The sequence below is a fragment of the Tinamus guttatus genome, unplaced genomic scaffold, assembly GCF_059628265.1.
Source record: "Tinamus guttatus ecotype Peru unplaced genomic scaffold, ASM5962826v1 Tinamus_guttatus_pri_ptg000556l, whole genome shotgun sequence".
Classification (NCBI taxonomy): domain Eukaryota; kingdom Metazoa; phylum Chordata; class Aves; order Tinamiformes; family Tinamidae; genus Tinamus; species Tinamus guttatus.
The window spans coordinates 323,506-343,667 of record NW_028289090.1 but is presented as its reverse complement, the minus strand read 5'-3'; the positions used below and the strand labels follow the sequence as shown (position 1 = coordinate 343,667).

Below are 20,162 nucleotides of genomic sequence, written 5' to 3'. Positions count from 1 at the left end.
GTGGCTAGAAGCTTTGCGAGCGCATTATGTGCAATAGTGGGTGAGTGTTTATATCCCTGTGGCAATCGATTAAAGGTGTATTGTACACCATCCCATGTAAATGCAAACTGTGGCTTATCTTTATCTTCTAAGGGTACCATAAAGAACATATCTTTGATATCTAGGGTGGCCATCCAGGGGTGTGCAGCTGATCGTATAGCCATGACAATCTCAGCTATGCTAGGGACTGCCGCTGTTAGTGGGCCGGTGTTATGATTAAGTTTTCGATAATCAATTGTCATTCTCCACTTGCCATCTGGCTTCTTGACAGGCCACACCAGGGAGTTATACGGAGAATGTGTTCGGCCAATTATGCCTCGCTTTTCTAAGTCCACAATTACTTCAGTTATTCCCTTCTTTGCAGCTGCAGGCAAAGGGTACTGGGGAACATTGGTCACATGAGATGGGGGCAGGGCATGTGTTACTTCCAGCACTCCTACCGTTATGCTTTCCTGCTCCTTTCCTCCAAAATTCCAAACACTACCATTAGGCAGATACCATCGCTTTCCTCTAAGCACATCGTATCCTAGAATGTTCCCAGGGTGTGAACTTAGTACCACATCCACAGCTGTCATCCTCTTTTCCCCAGGCAACCATAATTGTGTCCTAGCAAGTGGGCATTTTTCTTTAGCACCTGTTACTCCACTAATTACAATATATTTTTGAGAGGGTTTAATTCCTAATGATTCTGCTTGCAACTTGTTCAGAACACTAATTTGTGCTCCAGTATCAATCAAAAATTCTAGACTAAGTTTTTTTGGACCAACAGGAATTGATATATAGGGTTCTTTGTTTTTGGACCATTGAAAAATATGTATCATGCGGGTTGGGCGGCCCGAATCCCAATCCGCATTGCTTAGTTTTTTTGATCTCCTAAACTCTTCACTTAGAGGCGCAAAGGGATTGTTTGTTCTGTCAGAGGCGGGGGGAGAAGGGGAGTTCTTGTCTTGTCTGCTTGGAGGAGGAGATTCAGTTGCTCTGCGTTCCAGGATTTCAACCAATTTTCTGATGCAGCTAGTGGATTGCCCCTGCAGCATAGCGCGGGGCACTCCTAAAGCTAATGCTTGTCGCCATAAATCATTGCGCAGAGTGCTGTTAATTTGATTTACTGATGCTGGCAGACCCTGAAAGGGTTCCAGTTCATGTTTCGGGTATGGTCGACCCTCCAATTTTCTTGTGTGAAATACCTTCCTAGCTCTCCCTGATTGTTCTGATAGAGGCTCAGGGTCTGACCATGCCATCTCTCGTCCATAACTCACCATGTCATGTAACAGCTCTGCCCAAGTAGGAACGTGTGCTGGGGGGGCGTGAAGGTTCTGATCATTATGCTGTTGAGCCCGTATGACCCTTTCCTTTAAATTTTGCATATATATCTTTGCTGTGTCAGGCAGACCCTTAATAAGGGGCCTTAGGTGGACTGGGTCTACCGGAGCCATTAACGGAACATCAAAGCGTCCTCGGTCATACATTGCCTGAATACAAGCAGCTTTCTGCATTGCCTCTGATAAGCCAGACAGCCCCCTAACTTTGATTATTAGTGGCTCGTCTCTTTCTCTGGGGTCTATTCCCCCTGCCCAGTAAGCAACTCGAGCAGTAATAGATCGATTATCATCTGGGAACCCCTCATCTAGAAACACTCCTGGTCCCCAGAAGCCTAAAGATTCTTCTCTGTCTAACAATATTCTGTCGCCACCTGAAAGGGAAACTCTCCACAAGTATTCAGTTTCGGTTTCCCCAGGCTTTCTTGAAAATTTAGTCTGTAGTTCTCCTAATTCTGAACCTGAATAAGGAGTAGTCCGAACTGTGGTGCGGGGATTCCGACCTCGGGGACCTTCAGATGTTTCGGTCTTTATCAGCGGCCGAACAGCCACTAATTCTGAGGATTCTTCTTGTATCTCTTTATCTGGATCTCCCCATATGTCCCCGTCCCAGTCCTCAGGCTCAGTGTTAGTAATTAACTTTCTGATTTGCCGCATATTAGGGGGTCGGGGTGCCTGCATCAGCATTGTTTCAATTCGCTGCACCAGTAACTGGGTACGTCTCTTTTCCTTCTCTAATTCATACTGCAAATGTTGAATTTCTGAATTCTTACTTTGATAATCTAATTTCAATTTCTGAAATATTTTATAGTCCTTCTGCGCCTGAATTAAGCAACCGCCCAGAATAGCACAAATAACACCCTTGCCTTTGCCGTCCTTAAACTTAGCATGGCATTCCTCCATTCTTTGCAAAACCTTTTCAGGATCTGACCAATTATCTCTGGTCCAATCTTCCCCACCTTCTGAGGGACCACATTTCTGTCTCCGTAGGAATTCCTTTATCGACATCCTGCCGACTACGCCAATTTTGTGTTGAAAATGTTGCAGTTTGAAAGCCGCAGTGGTAGTGGTGGTGGGGGGGGAAGGAGATATCAAAAAAAGTATCGGATTCACAAACAGTCTGTGGACTGTAGGTCCGATCGCCTTCCTAGGAGCGAATCGAGTTCCCAAATAGCGTGATCCACTATAAGCTCGACCCTGGCAGTATCGGATTCACGAACAGTCCGTGGACCGTAGGTCCGATCGCCTTCCTAGGAGCGAATCGAGTTCCCAAATAGCGTGATCCACTATAAGCTCGACCCTGGCAGTATCGGATTCACGAACAGTCCGTGGACCGTAGGTCCGATCGCCTTCCTAAGAGCGAATCGAGTTCCCAAATAGTGTCACCAACTATAAGCTCGACTCTGGCAGTATCGGATTCACGAACAGTCTGTCAACTGTAGGTCCGATCGCTTCCCCCCAAACAAGTAGTCGAGTTCACAAACAGTATGATTTATTCAAATGCAACATTTACAAAGCAGGTTTCGGATGTCAGTACAGGAAATTCTCTACTAGAGCGTGGGGTTTTTAGCTAGCTCTGATGTACAAATGTGCAATCATCACTCACCCCAGAAGATGGGAGAGGGCTCTCAGTCTCGAGTCTCCTCAGGCAGCGTCCCAGCGCGAGGGGAGGGAAGGGGGATCAGCCTGTCGACTGACCCAGGAGTTACGATGGTTTCTTCCCTCTCACTTCTTAGTCTCTTCAGGCAGCGTCCCGGCGCGAGGGGAGGGAAGGGGGATCAGCCTGTCGACTGACCCAGGAGTTACGATGGTTTCTTCCCTCCTGACTTTTCATCCTTAGTTCACCTTTTATACTTTTCTTTACATTCAGGTGGAGCTTGAGTGACTAGAGTCATACTTAATATTGTTATTGATTGGTGAAAAAGTTTCTCGCTTTCATTTAAAGGTACAGTCAACCGAAAATCTAGAGCGCATGCTCAGTGAGGGGTGGTCCTACCTCGGAGGCGGGTAACTTTTGGGATGGAGGTACGGTTTTCACATTATAATGAGCAAAGTTCAAGCAAAGTTCATCATTTGCCACTTTTGCTGGCTCAGCACCGGACATGTTATCGTATATCTCTCATTAGACAGCCACTGTGCGGCTTATCAGCAGCCCAGCACAGGGAGTGCAACAGAGTTTGGCCGCGGAGCCTTCACCCCGCTCCATCCTCCGTTACTCCCTTTTGCAGCTGCGAGGAGGGCAGATTGCGTTGCCCAGGGAACCGTGGAGGAGCAGAGTCCGTGCGTACCAACCATCCTGGAAGTGGCAACTGTGTAGCACCCCAAGCAGGCCTCTGTAATGCCAGAGCTGTGTTAGGCCCTAGTTTTCCTCTCAGTTCCTGCTTTCAAACAATTCTTCCACAAACACTTCTTCCACAGGCTGGCACAGGTTCCGGTGGTAAAGGTGGTGGCTCCGAGGGACGCTGAGATTGCGACGACCCGCCTCCGAGAACGCTGTCAATCAACTCCTTGGCGGTGCTCTTTGGGACTGCAGTAGCGCCTCGTCCAAGGGGGCCCTTCTGCACTGCCAATCCCTCGGGAGACGATTCCTCCCCTTGCAGCATCTGCGTCGCAGCTGCTACCATTTTCTTTTCAGCCTGCATACACTTGAGCTGATTCGCCACCTCGCGCCAAGTTTGACCCAGTTCTTTGGCAGTTTTGCTGCCCTCCAGAGTGGCTTCCCATAATGAGTCCCCTATCTCACGCCACTCTGTTATACTAAAAACAAGTTGTGGCTCCTTTAAATGTCCTTTCCCCCTTGCCCACTTAATCAACTCATACAGCTTCTTCGTGCTCACTGCTGCCTCCCTTTTCGCTAATAACTCCAGCAGCAGTTGTTCAGCAGCTTCTCGCTCCATGTACACGTGCACTGGGAATTCTGCTTCTAGCCGTTACCCCACGCCGTCTTCCCGTGTGCGCATTCACGGCCGGCTTACCTGCTCCGGTCCACCTTCTTGGTCGGATCACTCGGCTGCACCCATACGTCGTCCTCCGGAATCCCGCACCGTTGTGCCAAGTTCCTGTACCGGTCCCTGTTCGGAATCTGTCCCTGTTCGGGCGCCACTTGTTGCAGCTTGGAGCGGGTCAGGAATGCCAGACAGCAACTTCATAGAAGCTGGAACTGACTTCGTTTATTCCGCGTTACGTATCACAATATATAGCAATTAGCATAGCAACATCTCGGCAGAGCATCAGTAATTGGTTACAAGCATTAATGTGCTAACATATCATAGGTTGCTAAGCCGTATCCAAGCGCCTAACCGCAAGATTTAAAAACAGCATCTCAGTCCTAGGAACTTCCTCAAGTACAGGAGACACTTCCTTAAAAGTTGTTTACCGAAATTCAGTGATTCCGCACGTCAGCCTTTTCAGTCCAGGTTAAGAACGGTCAGAGGCACCCCCCTGTACGATGTCCCCCTACAACTAATAATCAAAGTTAGGGGATTGTCTGGCTTATCAGAGGCGATGCAGAAAGCTGCTTGTATTCAGGCAATGTATGACTGAGGACGTTTTGATGTTCTGTTAATAGCTCTGGTAGACCCAGTCCACCTAAGGCCCCTCATCTAAGGTCTGCCTGACACAGCAAAGATACATCTGCAAAATTCGAAGGAAAGGGTCATTCGGGCCCAACAGCATAATCATCAGAACCCCCATGCCCCCCCTGCACACGTCCCTACTTGGGCAGAGCTGTTACATGACATGGTGAGTCATGGACGAGAGATGGCATGGTCAGACTATGAACCTCTGCCAGAACAATTAGGGAGAAGTAGGAAGGTATTTCACACAAGAAAATTGGAGGGTCAGCCATACCCAAAACGTAAACAGGAATTCTTTCAGGGTCCACCGAGACCTGTAAATCAGAATCACAAACTGCGCAGTATTTTATGGTAACAAGCATTAGCTTTAGGAGTGCTCCGCTCTATGCTACATGGGCAATGCACTGACTGTATCGAGAAATTGGTTGAAATCCTGAAACATAAAGTGACTGAACCTCCTCCTTCGAGCAGGCAGGACAAAAACTCCCCCTCTCCCCCCTCCTCCCACAGAGCAAACAACCCATTTGCGCCTCTAAGGGAGGAGTTGAAGAGATCAAAAAACTAAACAATGCGGATTGGGACTCTGGCGCCCAACCCACATGATACATATTTTTCAATGGTCCAAGAACAAAGAACCCTATATAGCAATTCCCATTGGTCCCAAAAAATTTAGTCTAGAATTTTTGATTGATACTGGAGCACAGATTAGCGTCCTCAACAAGTTGCAAGAAGAATCGTTAGGAATTAAACCTTCTCGAAAATCTGTTGTGATTAGTGGAGTAACAGGTACTGAAGAAAAATGCCCCCTTGCTAGGACACAGTTATGGTTGCCCGGGGAAAAGAGGATGACAGATGTGGATGTGGTACTAAGTTCACACCCTGGGAACATTCTAGGATATGATGTGCTTAGAGGAAAGCCATGGTATCTGCCTGATGGTAGTGTTTGGAATTTTGGAGGAAAGGAGCGGGAAAGCATCACAGTAGGATTACTGGAAATAACTCATGCCCTGCCTCCATCTCAGGTGACAAATGCTCCCCAATACCCTTTACCTGCAGTTGCAAAAAAGGGAATAACCAAAGTAATTGTGGACTTAGAAAAGAGAGACATAATTGGCCAAATGCACTTTCCATATAACTCCCCAGTGTGGCCTGTCAAGAAGCTGGATGGGAGGTGGAGAATGACAATTGATTACCGAAAACTTAATCATAACACTGGCCCACTAATGGTGGCAGTTGCTAGTATAGCTGAGATTGTCATGGCTAAACGATCAGCAGTACGTCCCTGGATGGCCACCCTAGATATCAAAGATATGTTCTTTATGGTACCCCTAGATGATAAAGATAAGCCACAGTTTGCATTTACATGGGATGGTGTACAATGCACCTTTAATCGATTGCCACAGGGATATAAACACTTGCCCACTATTGCACATAATGCGCTCGCAAAACTTCTAGCCACGGTAAAGAAACCCCCTAGAATATGCATTTATCAATATATAGATGATATATTAATAGGTGGGAGTGACAAAAGAGTGTAAAAGAAACTGCTCAAACTTTGGCATCTATTAACAGACCATGACATGGAGGTACCACCATCCAAATGTCAAGGTCCAGCACAAGAAGTTAAATTCCTGGGGGCTTTGTGGGTATCAGGAGCTGTAGCTGTGCCCGATGATACATTAACAGAGATTGAAAAGGGACGCCTACCCCCAAACAAGAAGGAACTACAACAACTAATGGGAACACTAGGATATTGGAGGAAACATGTTCCTGGGTTCTCTGTAATTGCCCATGCTCTGTATGATGTACTGAGAAAGAACAAACAGTGGGATTGGACTCCAGCTCATGCAGAAGCCATTAGAACCCTAAAGGATGAATTAGTTATCAATCAAAGGCCCTCTAAATCCAGTGGACCCTTTTTGACACCCTCTCAGGACAATAATCCCTTTGTAGAAAATGGCTGCTCAGCAGGCAGCTGATGCTTGTGATTATGTGCCATCGCAGGTTGAAGGAATTGAGAAATTATATGATCTTTTAGAGGCGCACCAATCTTGCCCCTCACCCCAGGGACAAGATTGGGCAAAGAACCATTGATTTCAACCACAGAGTGTGGTAGACAGGATAAGAGTATTGCAGAAAGAGGCTAAGTTTAAGAGGGGGAAAGGAAAAGCTATAATTTGTGCAGTGCTGGGAACGAGCCTGGCAGCTGTGATGGAAGAGAGAAAGCAGAAGTTTTGTCAGGAAGATACCGTAATAGATTCCCTGCAGATGGCAGTAAGTACTCTGCAGGAACAGTTAAAGGAGAACAATTGTTGGAGGAGGAAAGGGACCAAAACATGATAAAGAAAGAGTTGAGAAATCAACTTTGGAGGGAAGTAGATACACTGTCAGAAGTAGAAATTACGCATGCAGAGAAAGGGATACAGCAAATTTATCCCCAGGGAGATTTGCAGAAGACCAGAGAAGCTGTAGAAAGGCCCTCCAATATGTGTCCACTGATTAAAACAGAGTATGTGTACGAGGACGATAGCGATGACCATCCTCAGGTTATCACCAAAGAAGTCCCATTCACTGCAACTGAATTAGCAAAGCTGAGAAGAGATTTCATAAGAACTGCAAAGGAATCAGAGACGGAGTATGTGAAGAGTGTCTTTGTCAGGAGGGGATGGAATCTTGTTGTTAGAGAAAGAAGCAGAAGGATATTGGGGTCCAGGTGTGTTTCTGACCACCGTCGATCTCCGAGCCCCATGGTCATTGATTCAGAGAGCTGCATATTGGGTCGGAGGGCTGAACCCCCTGGAGAGGGGAGATCCCCTTGCCATAACAGGGATGGTGGATCAGTTAGTGGAAAGCGTGCAAAAGGCAGCCTGTCTCCAGATGATGTATGATCGGGAGCTGAAGCCCAGCCAGCGTTCCCCAATGATGCTGCCTGTGGACCCAGAGAGAATGCCTCCCCTGATACGAGGACTTCCTGACTCCCTCAAACCCGTCGGGATTTAATTACAAGGGAGGATTCAGAACAACCCGATGGAGAAAGAATTACGGTCGCTCTGGAGGGGATAGTGACCCCTGACTATTGGTGGCCAGGGAGGAAATATGGACATGGCGGGAGGTAGCCCAGGAGTTGATTAATTTTGGGAGAAAATACAGCCCTATTGGTGGATTGTCCCAAAGAACTGAAACCAGGGTCGTACAGACTGCAGAATGGGTTAGTCGGCGGCAATCACCCCCCAGGAAGGGCCGAGACTTGGGGTCGATCCGAGATCGTAATTCCAGGAGCGAGAACCCTCTAACTTAACAGGGGTTGTGGTGGCTAGGTGTGGAAGAATTGTTTGAAAGCAGGAACTGAGAGGAAAACTAGGGCCTAACAGAAGTTTTGGCATTACAGAAGCTTGCTTGGGGTGATACACAGTTGCTACTTCCAGGATGGTTGGTACGCACGGACTCTGCTCCTCCACGGTTCCCTAGGCAACACAATCTGCCCTCCTCGCAGCTGTAAAGGGGAGTAATGGAGGATGGAGCGGAGTGAAGACTCTGCGGCCAAACTCTGTTGCACTCCCTGTGCTGGGCCGATGATAAGCCGCACAGTAGCTGTCCAGTGGGAGATATATGATAACATGTCCAGTGCTGAGCCAGCAAGGGTGGCAAATCACTCCTTTCAGATGAACTTTGCTTGAACTTTGCTCATTATAATGTGAAAACCACACCTCCATCCCAAAAGTTACCCGCCTCCTGTATTGGAGATGGAAATTTCTGTGATCTATAGAGTCATAAAAATCTCCTGTGAGAAGAAGAGGCCAGACCTTGGGAAAGAAGATGTTTACCTGCCTAGTCTGAGCGATAAGGAGCACGGATGCAGCTGCTCAGCCCGGTTCACAGCCAGCCTCCCCTGGAAACCTGTTGAAGCTGGCTGCTCGGCCGGGTTTGTAGCCAACTTAACCGCAGACATCCTCCAAACTAGCTTTGGAGGTCAAACACCCGGAAATGAGGAAGAAGAGGAGGAAGGCAGGACCCTCGAATTGAGGGCTGGGACCCCCAACTGGTATGCGCGCCTGCCTTTCCCCGCAAGTGGACCAGATGTTCTGGGGGGAGGAGGAGGATTGAGAGCTGTACTCTGACTTGTATCCTTGCAGAGAGACTAGGGACATAACTTCAGCATAGAATACAAGAATGAAGCGACAGCCAAGCTCCAGTATGAGGGCCATGGAAGGGCCAGCCACCCCATGTAGAGATCATTAGGTGTGCTGCAAGCACTGGGAATTGAACAAAATAATGTGTCCCTTGTTCTTAGTTGCACCCAGGCCCAGACGTGGGTGGAGAGTGTCGTTGCAGGTATATTGAGAGATGGAGACAAGGGAATCCCCCCTACTGAGATCCGAAAAAATCATGTGGGATGCGGCCACAGAGAAAGAGCGACAGCTTCAAGCATGATGGAGACCTGTGAACTTCACCCATGACCAGGGCCTCCGCGCAATCATCACCCACGTACTGACCCTGGCGAATGTCGCCATTGAGAAGGTTTATCTGTGCTCTACCCACGCCTACCCCCAAAGATGATGCCCTTAAGGCGAGCAATATTTCCTTTGATACCAAAGAGGGCGGATGCCATTATGGGATCAATCCGCAGAGTAATAGTAAAACCACATTAGCTTGTGTAGGGAAAGGATGCGTGTGTTCTAGAACAACATGTAAATACATGCTAAGTAATGAAAGTTATAACTAGACTGTGTTTAATGACTCTAAAACTTGTGCTCACAATGTAGTTATTATTAGAGACTGTGATTTTGTGTATGTTACCCATGTTTAATGAGAATCTGTGTGTGCGTTGCCATAATAGTGCCTTGCTACTGCATGAGGCAAGTGAGACACTACCTTGATGACCAGCTGAAAAGTCTAAGTACCTCCTACCATAGTCAAGGGCAAGACTGGGTTGGCCTCTGTGTTTGCCACCAAGAAGAACCTCGAACTCTGCTGTTGGCTGCAACCCATTAGGCATTGAGCGGTGGGGACACATGCCATGCCAGACCTTGATGTGAGTGATGGCCACCTCTCTCTCTCAGGGCCATCTAGGAGGCGAATGTAGGCCACGCGGCCTGCTGCTGGCATGAGTGACAGCTAGCATAATTAACTTGTGACTAAGTACACAGAACTTGCCTGAAAATTGCTTATGCTAACCCTGCTAACTCTGCTAACTCACATGTAGGCCCGCTGGACTGCTTACGCCACCCTGCACAATAGGGTGCCTTACCATTTTACAGACCAGGTTCTGAAAAAAAAAAAAAAGAAAAAGAGAGAGATGCAAGAACATCATTCCTCGAAGGCATTGGCTCCAGGGATCGCTGCCGCGCAAGCACTGACCACGCTACACAGACCAGGATGCTGGCTAGCAAAATCCTGCAATGCTACGACGACAGCTTTGCCATCATTGTTGGTAGATGTAGATTCGGCTCGGCATGCAACCTTGCTGCAATGGCTATGCTTCTGCTTAAGCATGGCCACAGGTGTGAGGAGGCAGGGGGCATCTGCTGCATGACTCTAAGTGACCACGCTACGTCTATGCATGCCCCGGTCTGGACATTACAGGACCTGACTCATCAATTGAGAGTGGATGGTGATTGGACTCCATTCGGATGATGGATGTGGGGTTGGCCATGGCTGCAGAAACTGTTATTCGAACTGTTATTTCATTTCCAATATTATCATATGCTGTATCCCTCGCATAATGATGCTGACACGAGGCATGGTTGAAACTGCTATGAAAACATTATCTGTTCGGGTGCTTGGCTACGATAGATTGACCTCTTCAGATCACGGGGTGGTATGTATAGGAGGTGAGAACCTTTATGATTGTTTATGATCTCTACAGATCACCGGGTGGCATGTATTGGAGATGGAAATTTCTGTGATCTGCAGAGTCATAAAAATCTCCTGTGAGAAGCAGAGGCCAGACCTAGAGAAGGAAGATGTTTGCCTGCCTGGGCTGAGTGATAAGGGGCACGGAGGTGACTGCTCAGCCAGGTTCACAGCCCATCTCCTCCAAAACCAGTTGGAGGCGGCTGCTCGACCAGGCTTGTAGCCAATTTATCTGCAGATATCCTCTAAACTAGTTTTGAAGGTCAAACAGCCAGGAAGGAGGAAGAAGATGAGGAAAGCAGGACCCTCGAATTGAAGGCTGGGACCCCTGACTGGTATGCGCACCTACGCAACCAGGGAGGAGAGTTGCGCAACTGAAGGCGGACTTCATCCACCCCCCCGGCCTGCCTCCTGGGTCGGACTGACCCTACATGCCAGGATGCACGGGGCATAGAGAGGACAGTGCGGAGAGAGTGGAGGGGAGAAGAAACTCCTAACTCTGAGGCCTACGCTGTCTCCGCGGGAGCTGGTCAGCAACTCTCTCTCTCTGATCTGCCATCTCGAGAGGATGTTTGGGTCCAGTATCCTGCCGGCAGGTATCACCTCGTGAGTAGTTATCCATACTTTGCTTCTTGTATGTGCTTTCACCTGAATAAATGCTCGATGTAGTCACCTTGTTCTGGCGTGATTATTGCCAAATCCCGAGCCCATCCGGAACAAGGATGCTGAGGTGAAGAATTGTAAATGGTGAGACAACAATGTTGTGATGTCATTGTTCGGGCCTGCCCTGCTGGCTCCGCCCCCGCTGAGTCAGAGCCACCTGTGGCCCGGAGCACTGCCTGCACAGGGGTCGGCGCTGGGGCTGCCTCTCACTCTGTTGTTCACCTCTAGACAAGGAGCTCCGGCATGAGCATCCGCTCCAGAGCCCTTCCCTTCGAGAACTTATATGTGAGTGTCCTGGCCCACTTATATGTGAGTGTCCACTGACACTTGCTTTTCCCCACATCAACCCCTCCCATCTGGGTGTGATTCAAGCAATATTTTCCTGCAGGAGGAAACTGAATTGGCCATGTTTCACTATCATCCCAGGTGGTGCTATCATTTTTGCTATAATTGCTTATGATTTGTGCTGGAGTGAGAGGGGCAGAGGTCCATGGCCAGCTTGGCAACCCTAGCGGACCTCCACAAACCCAACAGTGACTCAGATTAGAAGTTTGGCTTACAGCTCTTGCTAACAAAAATTCATTATCGGCATCTGCTTCACGTCTTCCGTAGGCGCGTCTGGATCACTTGCTTCCACCTAAAACAAAACAAAAGACAAATTCGCTTCTCAGGTTAGAAAGAGGGAACAATCCACTTAGTGTGAATCTTATGAATTTTCCCATAGGCGTTTTTTGCCTTCCACATGTATTTTTTTAATGGGGTGTCCAACACCAGTGGTAGCACCCCCATGGTGGGGAGTTCAACCAAGACAGGTTGTCCTGGGGAATAAGATGGATTTCTAGGGTGATCGGGGTCATGTGAGGCTGGTATGATCATTGGAGCTTTTGGACAAAATGCTGTGATCTTTGGGCATCCATTTATTCCCCAGCAGCTGTTAACGCTGGTCACCGCATCCCACACCCGCTCAGCCCATCATGGCTCATGTGATTTGAGGAATCATTTCAATAGACCATTTGTTTTTTCCATGATTCTGTTTGCTTGTGGGTAATATGGAGTATGAAACATCCACGAAATTTCCTTCTGGGCCACCCACTCCTGGACCACTTTGGCTGTAAAATGTGAACCGCTATCTGATTGAATTGACGGTGGTTTGGGGAAAATTCCAAGCCATTTTTCGGAGCCTTTATCGTGTCTTCTCCTGTTGCCTTACCACATGCTTTAGCTTGCACTAATCCAGATGCTATCTCTACACCTACCAGTACATAGTGCTTTCCCTCTGACCTTTGAAAAGGGCCAATGTAATCAACCTGCCAGGCCTCCCAAAGGCCTTTTCCCTCTCTTAAGTGCAGGGGGTCACCTCCCAGAGGGTGTCTGTCCAGATGGACACGGCATTGTTCACAAGAAGATGCACAAGTTTTACATTCCTCCCTAGTAACCGGCCACCCTCGGGCTTGCGCCTCACAAAATAGGTCTTTAACTCCCAAATGCTTCCGTTTTCCATGTAGCCATTCCAGCAGACGTTCCCAATTTTCTGCTATCTGGGTGCTTTGTAGGGGAGCCAACTGGGCTAGTTCATCCACCTTGGCGTTCCATTGGCTCACCGAAGTGTCATCTTGTTGATGAGATGCTACCCAGGCTACCGCAATTTCCCCTTGTCTGGCAATGGTGAGAATATCCTGCCATTTTTCCTTTTGCCATACAGATATTCTATTGACCTCCCATCCATTTCATTCCCAGAATGGAAGCCACTCAGTGCAACCTTTAAACACAGCATAAGAGTCAGGATAGATATAGAAAGGAGAAGCAGATTGAGCCTCATGTTGGAAAATGCTCCACACAGTGGTTAGTTCTCCTACTTGTGCACTACCTTCCCCTTCAGTAACAATCTGTTCCTCAGTATCTATTCGAAGTGCTACAGCTCGATATTTCCAAATTTTTCCCCCTCACTTCAACGAGGCATCTGTAAACCAGACATTCTGCAATTGTCCAGAAAACGGAGGAGCTACTTGTATTACAGATAATAACCCAGGTGTTTCTCTATCCAAGTCTACCTCATCTTGTATATTTAACACTTTCATGGTTCCTTCAGATACAGAAAAAAATTCACAATAGTGTTCCATTTGTGCGTACCATTTTTGCACAGAGGCTCTCTGAGCCACTCCGTCAGGGGGTGGGGTTCCTGTCAAAACTGCTTTAATCACTTTAAATGGGCCTCTGAGCACTACAGGTTGTTGCTGGATAGTCTGTTTGGCTTCCCTCAGAGCTAGACTAACTACAAATAGGCCTTTTTCCCAAGTTGTATATCTTTTTTCAGTGTCTTTAAAGCTGCGAGAATAAAAACCAATGGACCGAATAGGCCCCTCTGGACCCTTTTGCCACAAATGGATTGACAGTCCAGTCTTGGCAAATCCCCATTCAATTTGAACTGGATCTGTTGGGTGAATGGGACCAAGGACCTGATAGGCAGTCGCTTCAAATACCAACAGCTGTAAAGCCTCGTCATGGACCTCAGTCCATTCCCACAGAGCTCTTTTTCGCAATAAGTCATATAGGGGTCTGGCAATAATTGAAAAGGCAGGGATATGTTTCCTCCAGAACACGAGCAACAAGCATGCCGTAAGGCTCTCATCGAATGTGGCATCCTGATCTGGTCGAGAGGGGAAAGAGTATCCAGTGGGATACATGTCATCCCTCCCTTCCACCAGATCCCTAAAAATTTTACCTCACTTGAAGGGGTTTGTATTTTCTCAGGGGGAATTGTCAACCCTATACTTTCTAAGTGAGTGATGATGTCCTCCGGGGTTTCTCTAACTTCTTCTACCTGACTCCCTCCTATAAGCACATTGTCTATATATTGATAGATCTTCACCTCCGCCCTTATGGGGATTGTTTCCAACTCCTGTGCTAGAGCGTGGTGGGCCAGCGTGGGGGAGTGCTTGTATCCTTGTGGGAGTTGTGTAAATGTGTACTGTTGTCCTTCCCAGGTGAAGGCAAAACAATCCTGGTCCTCAGGTTGTAAAGGGACCATGAAAAAACATATCCTTGACATCGATTGTTGCCATAATAGGATGAGATTGTTCCTGAATGGTGGCTATCAATTCAGCAATGTTTGGTACAGCAGCGGTTAGTGGACCTGTGTTGGCATTCAGTCTCTGGTAATCTACTGTCAACCTCCATTTGCCATTTGGTTTTCTGACAGGCCATGCTGGGGAGTTAAATGGGGAGTGAGTGGGAACTACAACTCCTTGTTTCTTTAAATCCTCCAGAACTGATGTAATTCCCTCTCTGGCTCCTAATGACAATGGATAGGGTTTCACATTTCTCAGTTTGGAAGGGGGGAGGGTAGGTGCTGCTTGCAGCAAACACACTCTTGTGTCGGATATTTTGGCCAATTGCCTGATCTGAGGAATACCAAAAGACCATGTGTTTCCCTGGGTTTCATGCCACTGCCTATCCTTCAAAATATCTATGCCTAGAAGATTAATCTGAAAAGATGCTATGACCACCATGGTGTTGACGCGGTCTTCCTCTCCTGGTAACCATAGTGTCACTGGAGTCATAGGCACCGACTGTGTTTTTCCCAAGGCATTTAAAACAACTAGATTTCTAGATGGAGTCAAGATACTATATTGTTCTGCTTCGGTCTGCATTAGCATGGTAATTTGTGCCCCAGTATCAATTAAAAAGGTTACCAGTCTTTTCCTTGATCCTACAGCAACAATAATCAAGGTAAGACAAGGGGATTTCCCCTTTTGTATTGCAGGTGAGTTGTCTTACAAACATGCATCCTCTGACTCCCCCCTCACCCTTGGGGAGGCGGAGGGATTAGTTTCCCGCCATTGTCTTCTTCTCAGTCAGCTCCTCCTCAAGGTCTATTAAGCGGGGGGGGGGGGGGGGGGGGGGGCATTGAGGATTGGTCTGAAAGTGGCCCTTTGCCCTGACCATTCCTACACTAGTTGTTCTAATTTTTTGTTCGGGAGTCCATCCATCAAATCCCAGGGAATGCCTTTCTGGAGTCCTAGTGTGAAATGTTGCAGTTGGAAAGCCGTAGTGGTAGTGGTGGTGGGGGGGGAAGGAGATATCGAATCAGTATCAGATTCACAGTCTGTGGACCATAGGTCCAATCGCCTTCCTAGGAGTGAATCGAGTTCCTAAATAGTGTGATCAACTATAAGCTCGACTCTGGCAGTATCGGATACATGAACAGTCTGTGGACCGTAGGTCTTGAGCGGAATGCTCAAGTTTCTGTATTCATCAATAAGGGGGTTTCTCCACAGTTTGGCTGAAGAGCAGGACAAAGGGAGGGGAGACTGAGTGGAGCCATGAGCCCAGAAGGACAAAAAGAGCCATCTGCAAGGAGATGGGGCCTTTACAAAGGAGGGAAATAGGGCAATTGCCCCACATTCTTCAGCAAGGGGGACAAAGGAGTTGGTGAGCTCAGGTGAGAACAGATGGCGGGAGGCCGGAGTTCGGTGTAGGCGGGCCGGGAAGGCTGTAACTTCTGAGTACCTTGGCCAATGGGGAAAAGGAGAGGGCGTCCCTCGGTCGGGAAATTAGGATAAAAGGGGGGCTGCGTCCCCCAGCAAACTGAGAGACCCCACAGGGATATGCCCGGTGGACTCTCCCTTTATTCGAATAAAGTTTTAGGACTCCTCTGTCTCCTTTTGGACATTCAGTTCTTGACAGCGAGATTTTCCGCACAAATGGGGGCTCGTCCGGGATCCTTCCACCTTCCAGGAACGGCAGACGGCGATTGGAGTCGACGGCGCGCCTCACCATAGCTTTTGGTGATCGACTCCCTTCGACGGCAGCCTGCACCGGACGACTGATTGGGTTCCCGAGACTGTCCGGAGACAGACGAGAAGCGGATCGGGGGATCCGCAGGTAGGACCGGGAGGGGGTCCTCAAGGGGTCTGACGGAAGGGACTAGATCTGACGGAAGGGAAAGGACTAGGTCTGACGGAAAGGACCTCCGGGTAGCGCTAAGCCCGACGGAAAGGGCTAGGTCTGAAGGAAAGGACCTCCGGGTAGCGCTATAGTCTGACGGAAAGGACTAGGTCTGATGGAAAGGACCTCCCGGTAGCGCTAAGCCTGACGGAAAGGGCTAGGTCTGAAGGAAAGGACCTCCGGGTAGCGCTAAGCCCGACGGAAAGGGCTAGGTCTGATGGAAAGGACCTCCGGGTAGCGCTAAGCCCGACGGAAAGGGCTAGGTCTGAAGGAAAGGACCTCCGGGTAGCGCTAAGCCCGACGGAAAGGGCTAGGTCTGACGGAAAGGACCTCCCGGTAGCGCTAAGCCCGACGGAAAGGGCTAGGTCTGATGGAAAGGACCTCCCGGTAGCGCTAAGCCCGACGGAAAGGGCTAGGTCTGATGGAAAGGACCTCCCGGTAGCGCTAAGCCTGACGGAAAGGGCTAGGTCTGAAGGAAAGGACCTCCGGGTAGCGCTAAGCCCGACGGAAAGGGCTAGGTCTGACGGAAAGGACCTCCGGGTAGCGCTAAGCCTGACGGAAAGGGCTAGGTCTGACGGAAAGGACCTCCCGGTAGCGCTAAGCCCGACGGAAAGGGCTAGGTCTGACGGAAAGGACCTCCGGGTAGCGCTAAGCCCGACGGAAAGGGCTAGGTCTGACGGAAAGGACCATTGAAATCTCACTGGTGAGTACTATGGGACTGGGGAACAGAAGGGGTGACGACCCCGATATGGACAGCCAGGGAAGGCAGCAAAGGGAAGCCAAAAGAGGGTGCTGGAAAAAGGTATGATGACCTCGACTTATACCTATATAGTCCCTTGGGAAGACTTTTGAGGGTTTGGGATAACTTGTGCATTCCCCCAAAAATAATTAAGGAACTAATGATAAAATATTGTTGTTTTGTTTGGCCAGAATATAAGTTACCAGGGGGATTTAGGTGGCCGCCTGTAGGGTCGGACGATGATCCTAGTCTTTGTCATGTTTTGTGCCAGTATCTCAGTGATACTGAGAAGGGTCTCATTGAGAAAGAATGTGCGTCAATATGGTTAAGGGCAACATCTAGAGGAATCTATGTAACAAGAGAGGTGGGGGGGAAAGGGAAGCAGGAATCTGAAGAAAGGAAAAAAAAACAGATAGGGAGGTGTGGGATGTCCTCCAGTACCTTCCCCCACCTTATCACCAAAATTCATCAGGAGCCACAGCTCTTGTCCCCTCTGCACCTCCTGCTTCTAGTGACAGTGAAGAGGAGGAGGAACAGGACATTTTATCCCATTCAAAAACAAGAAAAGGAACCCAGTACGAGGTGCCAAAAACTTCTAAATTCCGACAAAAATTCGGCAAATGCCCCTACGGCAGGTTCCATTGGGAGGTCAGGATGGGGGATTTGGATTTGTAATCGTGCCACTGACCACCCAAGATATAAGGGGATTAAAGAAAGAACTACCTCCTTATTTAGATGATCCCATAGGAGTAGGGGAAAAGATAGATGAATATCTAGGAAATGCAGATTACACTTGGAAGGATTGGGATTTTCTTTTAGGAATCTTATTTGGATTCCAGGAAAAGAAAATGATCTTGCAAAAAGCTCGTCAATTATGGGAGGACGAACACCCGCAGGCAGGCCAAAATGCGATAGATGCACCCACTGTGGATGATATGATCCCAGTGGGAGACCCCCATTGGGATCCAAATGATCGAGTCAGTTTGACCCGTCTTCGAGATTATCGAGCATACATAATCAGAGCCATTAAAATGGCAGTCCCCAGAACTAATAATATGTCAAAGGCTATGACCTTGGAACAGGGAAAAGATGAGAGCCCCTCTCATTGGCTAGAAAGAATTAGAGATGCTTTGAAGAAACAGGGAGGACTGGATCCTGAGGGACCAGCCTTTGACACATTACTAAAAGTACAGTTTGTCACTAAATCTTGGCCTGATATAAGAAGGAGGATGCAGAAGGATGAAGAGTGGCAGGACAAACCATTAGAGGAATTGGTAAAGAGAGCACAACAGGTGTATGTGAGAAGGGATGAGGAAAAGGCAAAGACAAAGGCAATGATTATGGCTCAGTATATAAGACAATCACAAGGATCTGTGAGGCCCCCTGAGGGACCCCCAAGGGCCAGAGGAAGGGGTCGATCTCAAGGGCGTAGTCAAAGGCAGACCAGGGGGATGGTCTCTTCAACAGAAGATATCCAACTAAAACAAAAATTGGGAAGAAATCAGTGTGCATTGTGTAAAGAGGAAGGACATTGGAGAAGGGAATGCCCACAGAGGCTAAGAGATCCTCAGGAAGAGGAAATTCACCGACTAATGGAAATGGATTGCTAGGGGTGTCAGGGGCTCCCATTATACCAGGGATCCACCACACGGGAGCCCTTGATAACATGTAGGGTGGGTCCGGACCGAGAGGAAGTGTGTTTCTTGATAGATACAGGAGCCTCTCGATCCACCTTGAATTTTATGCCAAAAGGAGAGCGATTGTCAAAAGGCTCCTTGGTTATCCAAGGGGTAAGTGGGAAAGATGAACGAGTGCTTATTATCCAGCCACTGGTAGTGGATGTGGGAAATAAATTTGAGATGCATGATTTTCTCTTTGTCCCAAATTGCGATTGCAATCTGCTGGGGAGGGATTTGATGGCTAAATTGGGAATGCAAATCAGTATTGTAAGAGATGATAAAGAAGTTAGCACTACTGTAACTTTGTGCAAAGTGTCTGATAAAGCTAGGCTGAAGTGAACTCAGAAGTGTGGGCAGTTCCAGGAAAATGATAAAACACCAATTGACATGGACAGTCCTCCTGCAAGGATACACCAAGGCACCAGTCCTATTTGGACAAGCCTTGCAGAAAATACTGAAGGAATTTATCCCAACCCCAGGAGCCAGGTTATTGCAGTATGACTTGCCCCTATCAGGTGAACAAGAGAGGGTGGTGAAGGAAACTGCTGTGAAGTTACTCAATTTCTTGGCCCAAAAAGGGTTTAGGGTGTCGGGGAAATATATATATATGTATATTATATATATTTGGGGCGTATTTTGGCTGGAGGTTTAACCCAAAACAGCCCCAATGTTGTGGTATGGACATGAGCAGGAGAACAGAGCTTTAGAAAATTAAAAGATAAATTGACCCAGGCTCCGGCCTTAGCTCTTCTGGACACAGAGAAAGAATTTGAATTATATGTGAATGTCAAACAGAGCCGTGGCAAGGAAATTTTAGTGCAAAAGCATGGAGGCATGCGAATACCAATAGCTTATATGTTAGACCCAGTGGCTAAGGGGTGGCCTTATTGTCTGCAGAATTGCGCAGGTACAGTCCTAATAGTAACTGAGGTCCGAAAACTGACCACAGAGGGATCCCATGATGTCAAGGTCCCATACCTTGTCAGGGCCTTGCTATCTGAAGGGGCTTCTGAAGCGAGGGAGGGTTTAACCCAGCTTCTTGTCTAACTGGTCCTGAGGGAGAAGAACCAAAGGAAATCCATGACTGTATTATATTTAAAGCAATATGTAGCCAGAATACTTTTTCTTGTGAAGTCTCTCCGACAGGAAGCCCAGCTCACACAGATCCTCCCCTTGGATTTTGCAGTCCATGATATCCAACCAGGGGATTGGGTCTTGGTACATCAATCAAGACAGCTGAGCATGGATGGACTCATCACACCAGAGTTAAGATTTCCAAGACTCCAGAAGCCTGGACTTCTCAGTTGATCTGTACCGCTGACGGGGAGTGGGTCTGGAAAATAAACTC

The 20,162-nt window shown here is 48.1% G+C and overlaps 1 pseudogene; it reads left to right on the top strand.

Moving 5' to 3' along the window:
* Nucleotides 1-7,419: 7,419 nt before the first annotated feature.
* Nucleotides 7,420-8,231, top strand: LOC148592561 (uncharacterized; annotated as a pseudogene).
* Nucleotides 8,232-20,162: the final 11,931 nt, after the last annotated feature.